At 48.6% G+C, this 10,232-nt stretch overlaps 1 long non-coding RNA gene across 1 annotated transcript; it reads left to right on the top strand.

The window, feature by feature from the left end:
• Positions 1-828: 828 nt before the first annotated feature.
• Positions 829-5,657, top strand: LOC141570819 (uncharacterized). The gene is made up of 3 exons (XR_012495273.2): positions 829-1,937; positions 3,785-3,864; positions 5,397-5,657. It is a non-coding gene; the product is annotated as an uncharacterized LOC141570819 (long non-coding RNA).
• Positions 5,658-10,232: the final 4,575 nt, after the last annotated feature.

Here is a 10,232-nt window from a genome sequence, read left to right as displayed (position 1 = left end):
ATAGATGGGGTGTGGTGGAGGTTTATTGCAAAGCATGCTAGACTTGGTATTATCTGCCCAGTGTGTATGTTGTTAACAAGGGGCCAGCCTTGCCCAACTATATGGCCTTGGAAGTTCTTCAGGAGAGCCAAGGCACAGGCTTCCAGTCTTCTCTGCCCAGCCTATGGTCTTAATTCCTTTGGGTGATGTTGGGGCTGCCAAATTGATGACGGGGAATGTAGCACAAGGCACACCAGCGAGCCTGGATTTGTGTGAGCTATTTGGGTGTTTCCAGGCTCATTTTTCTCACAGGACATTGACCTGAAGCCTACTTGGGATGAGTGTGATGAAGGACTGTAGGCTTGGAGAGGAGCACCCAGGGTGGTGAGGGGCTCAACCATGGCACTGGGTTCGGGCGGTTTCACCTGGATTTGACATATGCTTCTGTCTTGGGAGGGCTAAGGGGAAGTGTGAGTATTAAAATGGCCAGCATAACAGGAAGTCAGTAGGTCCCACTAAGTGTTTGTTACACCCTGATGCTGTACAGAGTAGGTAAGTAGTCATCTTGGGAATGGTGAGGTCTCCTTGGCTAGAAACACCCCAGCTAAAGCCAGATGACCACTTGGAGGGGATGTTTTGCTTGCCAGAGCAATCCCTGAATCTGGTTCTTGGGAGGACCTTTTTGGGGAGGCAGGGATGGATATTACTATTTGAGGCTTGGCTGCCTTCTGTTCCTTGTATTCAGTAGGTTTGGGGGCGGGGGGTAAGCTGAATTTTCACCTTGATCCTCTACCTGGCTTCTCCCAAAGGCCATTAGGTCTACAGCAGACATTGGCTGGGCCAGGGCTGTCCTTGAGGCTAGGGAAGACAACTTACGCAACCTGTTGACTCTTCCTTCCCTGCCTGGCAGGTGCCTGCTGGGGGGGACTGGAGTATGAGGTAGAAAAAAGGGACTATTACCTCTTGTAGGGCAAAGGTTGGTGGAGGAAGGGGAAAAGCAGTCCTGGGACTGGAGTGAAATTAGACCTCTGTCCCTGAAGGAGAGAAGGACTGGTGTGTGTGTGTGTGTGTGTGTGTGTGTGTGGTGTAGTGATGGTGGTAGAGGCAAGTGATCTTCCTCTGACAAAGTGAAAAAGACATTTAATCACTCACTTTGAACCCATGCTCTGCAGGTATAGATGAGCACATGGCAGACATCTTTCTAATTGCCTGGCTCGTGACACTAGTTGGATTTAGAGGGGACTAAGCATACCCACTGCCTGCCCAGAATTTCCTCCACTGAGTCAGTCTCTTGAGTGATAATGAAGGTGGAGGCATTGAGGCATTGACTCCAGAAAGCCCTGGAGGGTGGGGGTTGTCTGTAAAGATGGGGAGGCTCTCTATGGTCTTGGGAAGCTCTATGGCCCCAGGCCTCTACCCTTTACCTCCACTTGAGTGATTCCATGGGAAACTCACACAGGCTGGGATTTAGGTCACCCAGGCCCATGCATGGTCACCCAAGAGCCTGATTTTCTACCATCTAGATCTTAAAGGTAGTGGAGATAGGTCCAAAGCTACTTAGGAAAGGAAATAGAATTATTTCAGTCCCATTCTTTTTCTAGGATTTAGAACAGGGGTGTCCAAACTTTTTTCAACATTTTTCACCAAGAGCCATATTCGGTAAAATACACAAACAGCCGGGCCACTCACTCGAGGTGAAGTACGGATTGCCTCACCTGGTTTGTTTAAGTAAACTAAACGTATTTTTGGAATTTGCTGCAGGCCAATTAACAACGGATTGCGGGCCGCAGTTTGGACACTCCTGATTTAGAAGATGAAAGGGTCTCAGCAGCAGTCCTGTGCTCTGGGCTGGCAGGGAGTCCAGGGAGGTGTGAGCCCAGAGCTGGCAGGGGACCTCCATCTCTGAGCTCCCCTACAGCCTGGGCTTGAAGATAGAAGCCGTGCAGAGAGAGTTGGAGGTAAGGTCTAAACAAAGGGAAGTGGGACAGGAAAGGCCAGGCCTGCCTTTGTCAGCCAACTTTCTGGGGCACGAGGCCTACTTTCCCACCTCCTTCCCTGGACCTTGGGGCATCTTTAATTTGGGGGCCTGCACAGGGTCTGTCCTGGCTGGGCAGGATCTCTGTGGCTTTTGGCCCTGCAACCCATGGTTTGGCCCTTGGCTGAAGGTCTTCCGTTGGAGCAGCTCAAAGAAAATGAGCTATTTTGGCCACTGAGCAATGACTTACCTTTTTAGGCCTACAAGCCTCATTTTAAGGAGGAAGCCTGGGAACCCGCTGTTTTTAGTGGCACTCTGGGGAAAGGAGGGCCTTTGAGAGCAGGTGGGGGCAGCATAAACTGGGTTTTGCAGCCAATTGGATCACGAAGCATGGGATACCAATGGGGCAGACAGTGTCATGGCAGGAGGAATTTTCCATGGCATGGAGGAAGAAGGGGTATTGGAGCCCTTTGACCTGGGTTCAAATCTCAGCTGCCCTTATACCAGCTTGGGCCTTGGACAAATGACTCAACCTTGGATTTTCCATCTGTATCTCAAGGTGTGATTGCGAGGGTCAAGTGGACCGTTAGCCATGACAGCTCTCCATAAGTACCTGGCAGTCTGAGAGCTTCATGTGTGCTAACTTGGTCAGGGTTGACAGTGACCCCACGGAAGAAGTTTTGTACCATCCCCATTTGACATGTGGATAAATTGGGGAGCAGAGCTCACTAATTTGTTACACAGCTAGAAGTATCAGGATTTGAACCCAGGCAGGCTAGCCCCATCATTGCATTTCACCATGTCACAGGCTGGCACACTGAATACGTCTGGCACAGTCCCTAGTACATAGTAACTACAAATTGACCGGTGTTAGTTCCTGACTCCCTTGGCCTTCTGTGTAGATTTTGAAGGGGCATGAGAGGCAGCCAGTTGGATTAGATGACTGCACATACCCCTTCCACCGAGTGTCATGATCTCATGTCTCAAGAGGCCCTGGATTGGTGTGTTTGGAGGACGGGGCCTGGGAGGAGGGGGCAGGCCACCCCCTTGGACTTTCCCCTTCTCTACCTGTGGCAGGGTGGCTTCTGTTAATGATCAACAGACAAGGGTGCCCCAGGGCGCCTGGGAGTTGGCCCTGTGCCCTTTTTCCCCTGGGGTCTCCCTGTCCTGCACGTAGCCAACCATTTAATCACGTCTGGTTGGACTGACTGGAACGCTACCTGAGTTCAGAGGGGAAGAGGGCCAGGAGAGACCAGCCCGGTTCCTCACCTCCTCTTGCTGCCTTGCAGGCTGTTCTGCGCAGGCTGGCGTCTGGTCTGCTGGGCAGCAAGCAGGCATTCAGAGTTGGGAAGCAGGGTGAAACCTCAGCCTTTCCTTGAGGTGAAGTCAGCCCTGGGGGGCCCTGTGGTGACCTACCTCTTGGTGGGTAAAGCTTGGGTTACAGAGAAAACTTGTAGCTGGAAGGCCTACAGTGCTTCTTGGAGGAGTCCCAAAGGGTTACATCTGAGTTATCATTGTGGGAAACTAATCTCCCAGAAGCCAGGGCAGGGGCTGCCCACATGCCAGCCTAGGTTCCCTCCTCCTGCCCATCAGAGTCAGCTGCTGGTCAGGGGGCAAGGATGCCGCTACTGTGTTTAGGCTGTTTTAGTTGTGTTGACGTGTTCGTAAAGGCCAGGTCTCAAGGTACAGTGCTATGAGTGATGACCATTCTTGTGCTATCAGCTTGGGGTACAGTGAAAATAAATATTGGTAATGGCCAAACCAGAGGCAATTTTCTTACCACTTGGAGCCAGTGAGAGAGCTGCCCCCTAACTCCCAGTTGTAATACAGGGAGAAGTTGCTGATGACAACACAGAGTTCATTTCTGCCCACCTCAGTGCTTCGGGGAGATGTGAGTCTCCGCTGCCTAGGTAAGAAGCTGATTGTGGAGGCAGGGACCCGGATTCAAGTCCCTACTTGGTCACTCTGTGACCTCAGGCTAAAATTTTAGTAAGCAGCTTAGAGCCCCAGTTTCCTCAAATGTAAAGCAGGATGATGATGACAATGGATAAACAAACTGTGGCAGTCACACAATGGAATACTATATAGCTGTATAAAAGAATAAATGACTGATATACTCGTTACACCACATGGATGATTTGCAAAACATGAAGTTGAGTGAAAGAAGTCGGCCACAAAAGAGTACATACTGTGAGTCTACTTATATGAAGTTCATAAGCAGGCAAGACTGATCTACACTGATAGAAATTTGAACAGAATAGAGAGTATATGCACATAAAAGTTCATTGAGCTGCGTGCCAAAGATTTATGTACTTTACTGTATGTAAGTTATACCTCAAAAGTAAAAACCTACAGAGTTGTTGTGTTAAATAATACATATAAGAAAAAAAGATGAAATTCAGTACCTGGCCCATTATAGGCACTTAATACATTGTAGCTGGTTTTTGTAATAGCAGTAAGTAACCTGAGGATGGTGATACTGTGCCCGTCCCCTTTTTATAGATGGAGAGAATGGATGGAGGGCAGGTGAGTAACTTGCCCAGGTGAAGTGGGATTTGAATCCCAGCAGAGCAGCTCTCAGTCCTCCATAGCTTCCCACTACCCTAGAAAACCCTCGGTACACAGGTGTTTCTTTAGTAAAGCTAAATATATAGTTACCCAGACTCCAGCAAGCTGGCTAATTAGTAAATGCAATCATCCACCTCAGAAAAGGGTTCTTGTCTTTGCAGATTCAAAATAAATCTCTTGGTACCTCCTACACTTTGTGTGAGGTGCAGGGAGGCCAAGTTGGGGCCTAGCTGGGCTCTGAGGGGCTGGAGAGAGGGAGCTTGGCTGGGTGGGCTAGCATCGAGGGGCACTGTTCCAGGAATCCTCCATGGGGCCTGCTTGTCCTGGCTCTTCTCTCCCTAAGGTGGTTGGAGGCTGTGAGGTCTCCGAGGACCTGGCCCAGCCTGTCTTCCCTGGCTCTCAGTCTCAAGGATGCATGGCAGTCTCATGTGGCTGCCGTGGCACCACTTCCTCCTTCTGTTCCATTCCACTCTTTTGGGAAGTGGTTCCAGTTGCAGGGCTCTGGAAAAACGTTCTTAGATCCCAACAGCGGGAGATGCTCAGTTCAGCCAGTACGTCTGGCTGCCCCAAGGCTCCAGGGGCAGGTTCTTGCAGGGCTGCCTGTAGGTGCCGTGTGTGGGAAGGGCCCATGGATTGGGGTCAGGCAGCAGGGCAGAATTTAAGAAGGTGCTCACTCTCAGGGTCATGCACGTGATCGCCTCCTTAAATGTTGCACCCGAGGCACCTCACTTGCCTCCCTCTCATTTCAGCCCTGTCAGGCAGGCTGGATTTATCCCTCTTCTGTGTGACTTTGGGCAAATCACTTAATTTCGCTGAGCCTCGTTTTCCTCTAAGTATGGGCAGATGAAGCGTACTAACCCTGCCTACCTTCTAGGGCTGTGGTGAGTATCAGAGGAGATGGAGAGGAAGATTTGAGAATGAAAAGACGCTGGACAAAGATGGTATTCAGAGTGTGGGAGCAGCTTGCAGCTCAGGGTGACCCTGCCCTTCTTCCAGAGAAGTTTTAGTGGCACATCCTGGAACGTTTTGCTGCGTGCCTCACCCTCTGGATTTCCTGCCTCAATCTTGTGTGGGGTGTATGTTGCAGGTGATTATTTCTTACATAATAAAAATAATAATAAAAATGATTACATGATTCAGCATTTGTGGAGACTTACCAGGCTTGCCCCGCACTGGGCTTAGCCCTCCATTGCATGCTCTCATTTGATAGTACCTATGAAAAAGTACAGTGGTACCTCGGTTTTCGAACATCTCTGTTGACGAACATTTTGGTTTATGAAGGCCGTAAACCGGAAGTAAATGCTTCGGTTTTCGAACACGACTCAGAAGTCGAATATGTCACACAGCTTCCCCTGAGTGCAAGATCCTGAGGCCTAGCTGTCGGCTGTTTTTGAATGTTTCCGAGCTCGTGGATTACGTTAGAAAACCGAGGTACCACTGTATTATCATTGTCGTGCGGGGTGACAGGCGGGGTCTCTGGTCCCGCTCCCCACATAAGAACACAGGACATGGTGAGGCCAAAAAGGAACACCCACGGAGCCATAGGTAGGGGAGTCATACCACTATAGTCTTACTGGAGGCTGGATTCACACGACGTGCGACCTACTGTACACTTTTCTGCCAACCAACCGACTCTCCTTGACATCCCTTGACTCTCCTCGACTTCCCAACGTAGCCACGGCAGTTATATTAGTGGCCAGTGGCTCAATGGTTACAGCTGACGGCCAACTAACCACAGCTGATGACCACCTACTAGCCGAGCCAGCACCCCTCCACGTGAGGCCGAGAGCCTGGAAACTGCTCTCTGGGGCTCTGTCCCCACAATCATTAGACCCATTTTACAGGTGGGAAAAGTCAGGCTCAGGGAGAAGTCACTATGCCCATAGTCATACATGAAGACAGACTGGAACCCCAATCTGTCTTCACCCCAACACCCAAGCTCTCAGCCCCCACACTCGACTTGAGAGGCAGATGTCAGATGTCACTGGAGTCAGTAGGTCTGGGTTCTGATATTCACTCTCCCCTGGGGACTCACAGTCATGGAGGAGAATGTGTTCCTCGCAGGCCATCCCTCCCTGCGATGTTTCCATCCCATCTTGTCACCCTCTCTGCAACCCAGGGGTTTGGGGTGGTGAGCTGAGGGTGGCTTGTTTTATGCCTCTTTTATAAATGGGGAAACTGAGGTACAGTATGGCGATGGCAACTGCACTGGGCTCACCGTCAGGTGCAGCAGCTACACCGAAACCAAGTCCCTGCCTCAGCTGCACTCTGTGTGGCTAGTGGTGGAGGGAGTCACGTTTTACTGCTCTGAGGTCCGTCATTCTGCCTGATGAGAGATGGAGAAACCTTGTGTAATGCAGGTGATTACTCTCTAATCAGCTACCAGCCTTATTGTCCACCTGAAACTTGGACTTTGGGGGCCTGCTCTAGAAGGTACCGGATGGTGGCTAGAGTTGGTGTTTCTGCTTTCTTTTCTGAGAGCTGCTGCCCATACTTATTGAATTGCATTCCAGCATTCCCCCTCCACCCAAGGAAGTCATTTATTCCTGCTAATGCAGGGTTCAGAGGGAGAAACATGGTACATTCTCAGAGCTCCAGGTGCAGCAGAAACCAGTGATGGCAGAGGAAGGAGGCACTGCCAAGCAGCTACAGCTACTGCCCAAATCCTCCCCCAGTTGCTTCAACCTGGAGGAAGGAGAGGGGCTGGGGCATTTCATTCATTGGTTCAAGAAGATCTGTCTCTTCGGGCCCCTTTCTTCCCGTGTTACTGACCATTTTACTGCCCAGCCTAGAGCGCCCTGAGGCATTGCGAGTGACCTTCTAGATTCAGGTAAGAGCTGAACTATTTTTGATTTCTGTGTTGTCCCTGAGTTCTGCTTCTCTCGCCTCCTCCTACAGCTTTTGTTTGGGTTTGGAGCAGGAGCTGCAGCTTTCTGCACAGTGCAGGACCCCTGCAAACCAAACAATGCATGTCACCTGGCCTCTGCAGTGCGTCATCAGATGTTTGGGAGATTTCTGGACTGCAGGTCCACACGAAAAAGGCAGTTAGGGAGCTGGGCTTTCTCTTCTTAAACATGCATTAAAAGCACTGCAAGATTGGAAATCCATGCCAACATGCAAGTAAACCTGGGACTTTTACATTAGTGCAACTGCCCAGCCATGCCTAGCCTAGTTTGGGGGCTGGAGAGGGCATAATTTGCTGATGGACATGGGTGATCACTTCTTTTTTCCAAGCTTCCATGTCCTTGTCTGTGAAATCTGGAGTTGAACCCTATGAGTTCTTAGTTCTATGATTCCATCAATACCGTAGAAAGGAAAATGTACAGAGCCAAATTTCCTTTGCCATGCCGAATGATGGTGCAATGGAGCCAGCAATGTCGGTGCTGTAGAGCCCCAACTAGAGTTCTAGATGGAAGGGAGTAGTTGTGTCTTGTTAATGTCAGGTGATTTGCAGGGACAGGTCTGGGACTCTAGAAATTGGCTGTCAGAACCTCCTTTGACGTGGTGATTTGAAACACTTATGAACTGGGGGTTGAATGAGAATACATAAGTCACCTCTTTGGTATGTTGTGTTTCCCCAAACACCCCATTTTCAATTAAAACACTGAAACAGCTGCCTTCTCTTAGGACCGTGCTTTGCATTGGAACACGCTCCTTAACACCCATTAGCCGACTGGCTTCTGTGATGCTCAGAGAATGAGTTACTGGAGTTGGAAGTCCTGGGGAAGTAGATTTCAGCTCAGCTCAGGAAAGAACTTTTTAACAAGCTGAGCTGGCCTTTGGATGTAGTGAATTTCCTGTCGGAGGTAACATTCAAACCATACCTAGGGGCTTACTCCCCACCCCCATGCTCTTCCCCTCCCCAATCAGGGACATTGCAGGGTGATTCCCTGACACCCTATCCAAAGCAGCACCCCTCCTCTGTCCTCACTCCCTATCACATCATCCTGGCTTAGTATTTTAATATTTATCACTCTCTGAAAGTGTCACATTCATTTATTTATTTTTTTTTTGCTGGTCAGTCATTCTCTCACCAAACTTGAAGGTAAATGTGGCAAAGCAGGTGCCTGGGTCCTTGTGCACTGTCCTGTCTCCAATGTTCCATCTCCTGGCACTTCAGCAAATACTGAATGGATACAATTTTGCTCTCAGTATAGCTTTGTAGCTTCCAAGTCTATCAGCCCATCATCCTTCAAGAGCCTGCCTGCAGGTGTCTGAAGACGCCATGGTGTCCCCCGGTTCATGGCGTCCTGCAGAACGAGCCCTGGGAATCGTATGTGTATAGTCTCTTTCCCTGGTTATGTGTCCTTGGGTGAGTCACCAACCTTTTTTTGGGTCTTGGTTGCTTCATCTGTAAAAAGGAGAGAGCTGGATTCAGTTATCTTCAAGGCTCTTTCCAGCTGAACTACCATGTGATTCAAGTATTCTGTGTTTGCACTCACTCCTCTGTACTCAAACTGTTTATTCAACCCTCTTTTATTAGGGGTTCTAGTTCTATTAAAGCAGAAAAATAAATTAAGTAGCCTTGGGAAGGGAAGAGTAAATATAAGTGCAAGCGAATTATTTTATTCTGTGTAACAAATTACAAGGACTACAGCTAGACCTCAAGGGAACGGGTTATTTAATTAAATAATCAGTGGGTTGAATGGGGAGTTTAACCAGGATACATGAACAGTTAAGGATTTTTTTCTCTCTGATATACTTTTGCCACCTGACAGTCTACTCAGCCTCAACATACTTAATACTTACTGATTTTAAATATACTTTATAAATGGAGATTCTTTCTCTTCTCTGGATTCTCTAGGAGATGGCTAGTAAGCCCAGATGATTCCATTTTACTGGTGAGAAATAGTTTAAAAGGCTACACTGAATGGCAACAGTAAAATAGCCTCTGTTGCAGGATTGCACTTTATGGCTGGCATGCGTTGACAGAGATGGTTAATTTTGCTGTTATTAGAAAAATTTAGGACTGGATCCTACATATTTCTCTTTGTGTGCCTGGAAGAGATTTCTTCTGTATCCTGAAGTGTTACCCAAATGCCATCCACAATAGCAACACATTCAGACTTACCTCTGTAATGAATCAGTCGACATGTAGGTAGGTATTGGTAAGAGGTGCTATATGGTTCAAAAAGACGTAAAATGTGATCCTTGTTTGTAAAGAGTTTACATTTTGGTTGGGAAGACAAGACATAAACTAATGAAACCATCAATTAACAACACTGGGTTTGTACTTTGATAGCACTATATGCTGATACAATAAAAGACTAGCTGGAGATAATTAGAGGATTGTAGCTTGTGATATTCTGCTAATTGGGTGGTACATTTAGTGCCAACGAGTCAGAGGAAGGAGAGATTGGTGAGGGTCAGCATCCTTCTGGAGAGAGGCTTGCTTGCTGCTCCACTGGCCTGGCTCTGGGGGTATAGGAAAAACCATGCTACTGCTCTGAGCTATAGCTCTCTAGGAATTGAATGTGAACAGTGCCCACTAGAGCTGTATGGTGTGGCAGCCATGCATCATGAAAAGCTCATAATGCACAGCGCTCAGAGCCCTTGCCCACTTGGGAATTAAGATTGGACGGGTTGAGGATGTCACCCCCATCCCCTCCAACAGCACCCGCAGGAAGGGGGGTCACCGTGGTCACCGTCTGTGAACAGGACTCCTCAAATTTCTGTTTTCTGTTAATAAATTGCCTTTGTATGAGCTGAA

This window comes from Rhinolophus sinicus, chromosome 3, assembly GCF_057876585.1.
Source record: "Rhinolophus sinicus isolate RSI-liver-muscle chromosome 3, RSI-T2T, whole genome shotgun sequence".
NCBI classification, from domain to species: domain Eukaryota; kingdom Metazoa; phylum Chordata; class Mammalia; order Chiroptera; family Rhinolophidae; genus Rhinolophus; species Rhinolophus sinicus.
This window is presented reverse-complemented; position numbering and strand designations above follow the sequence as displayed.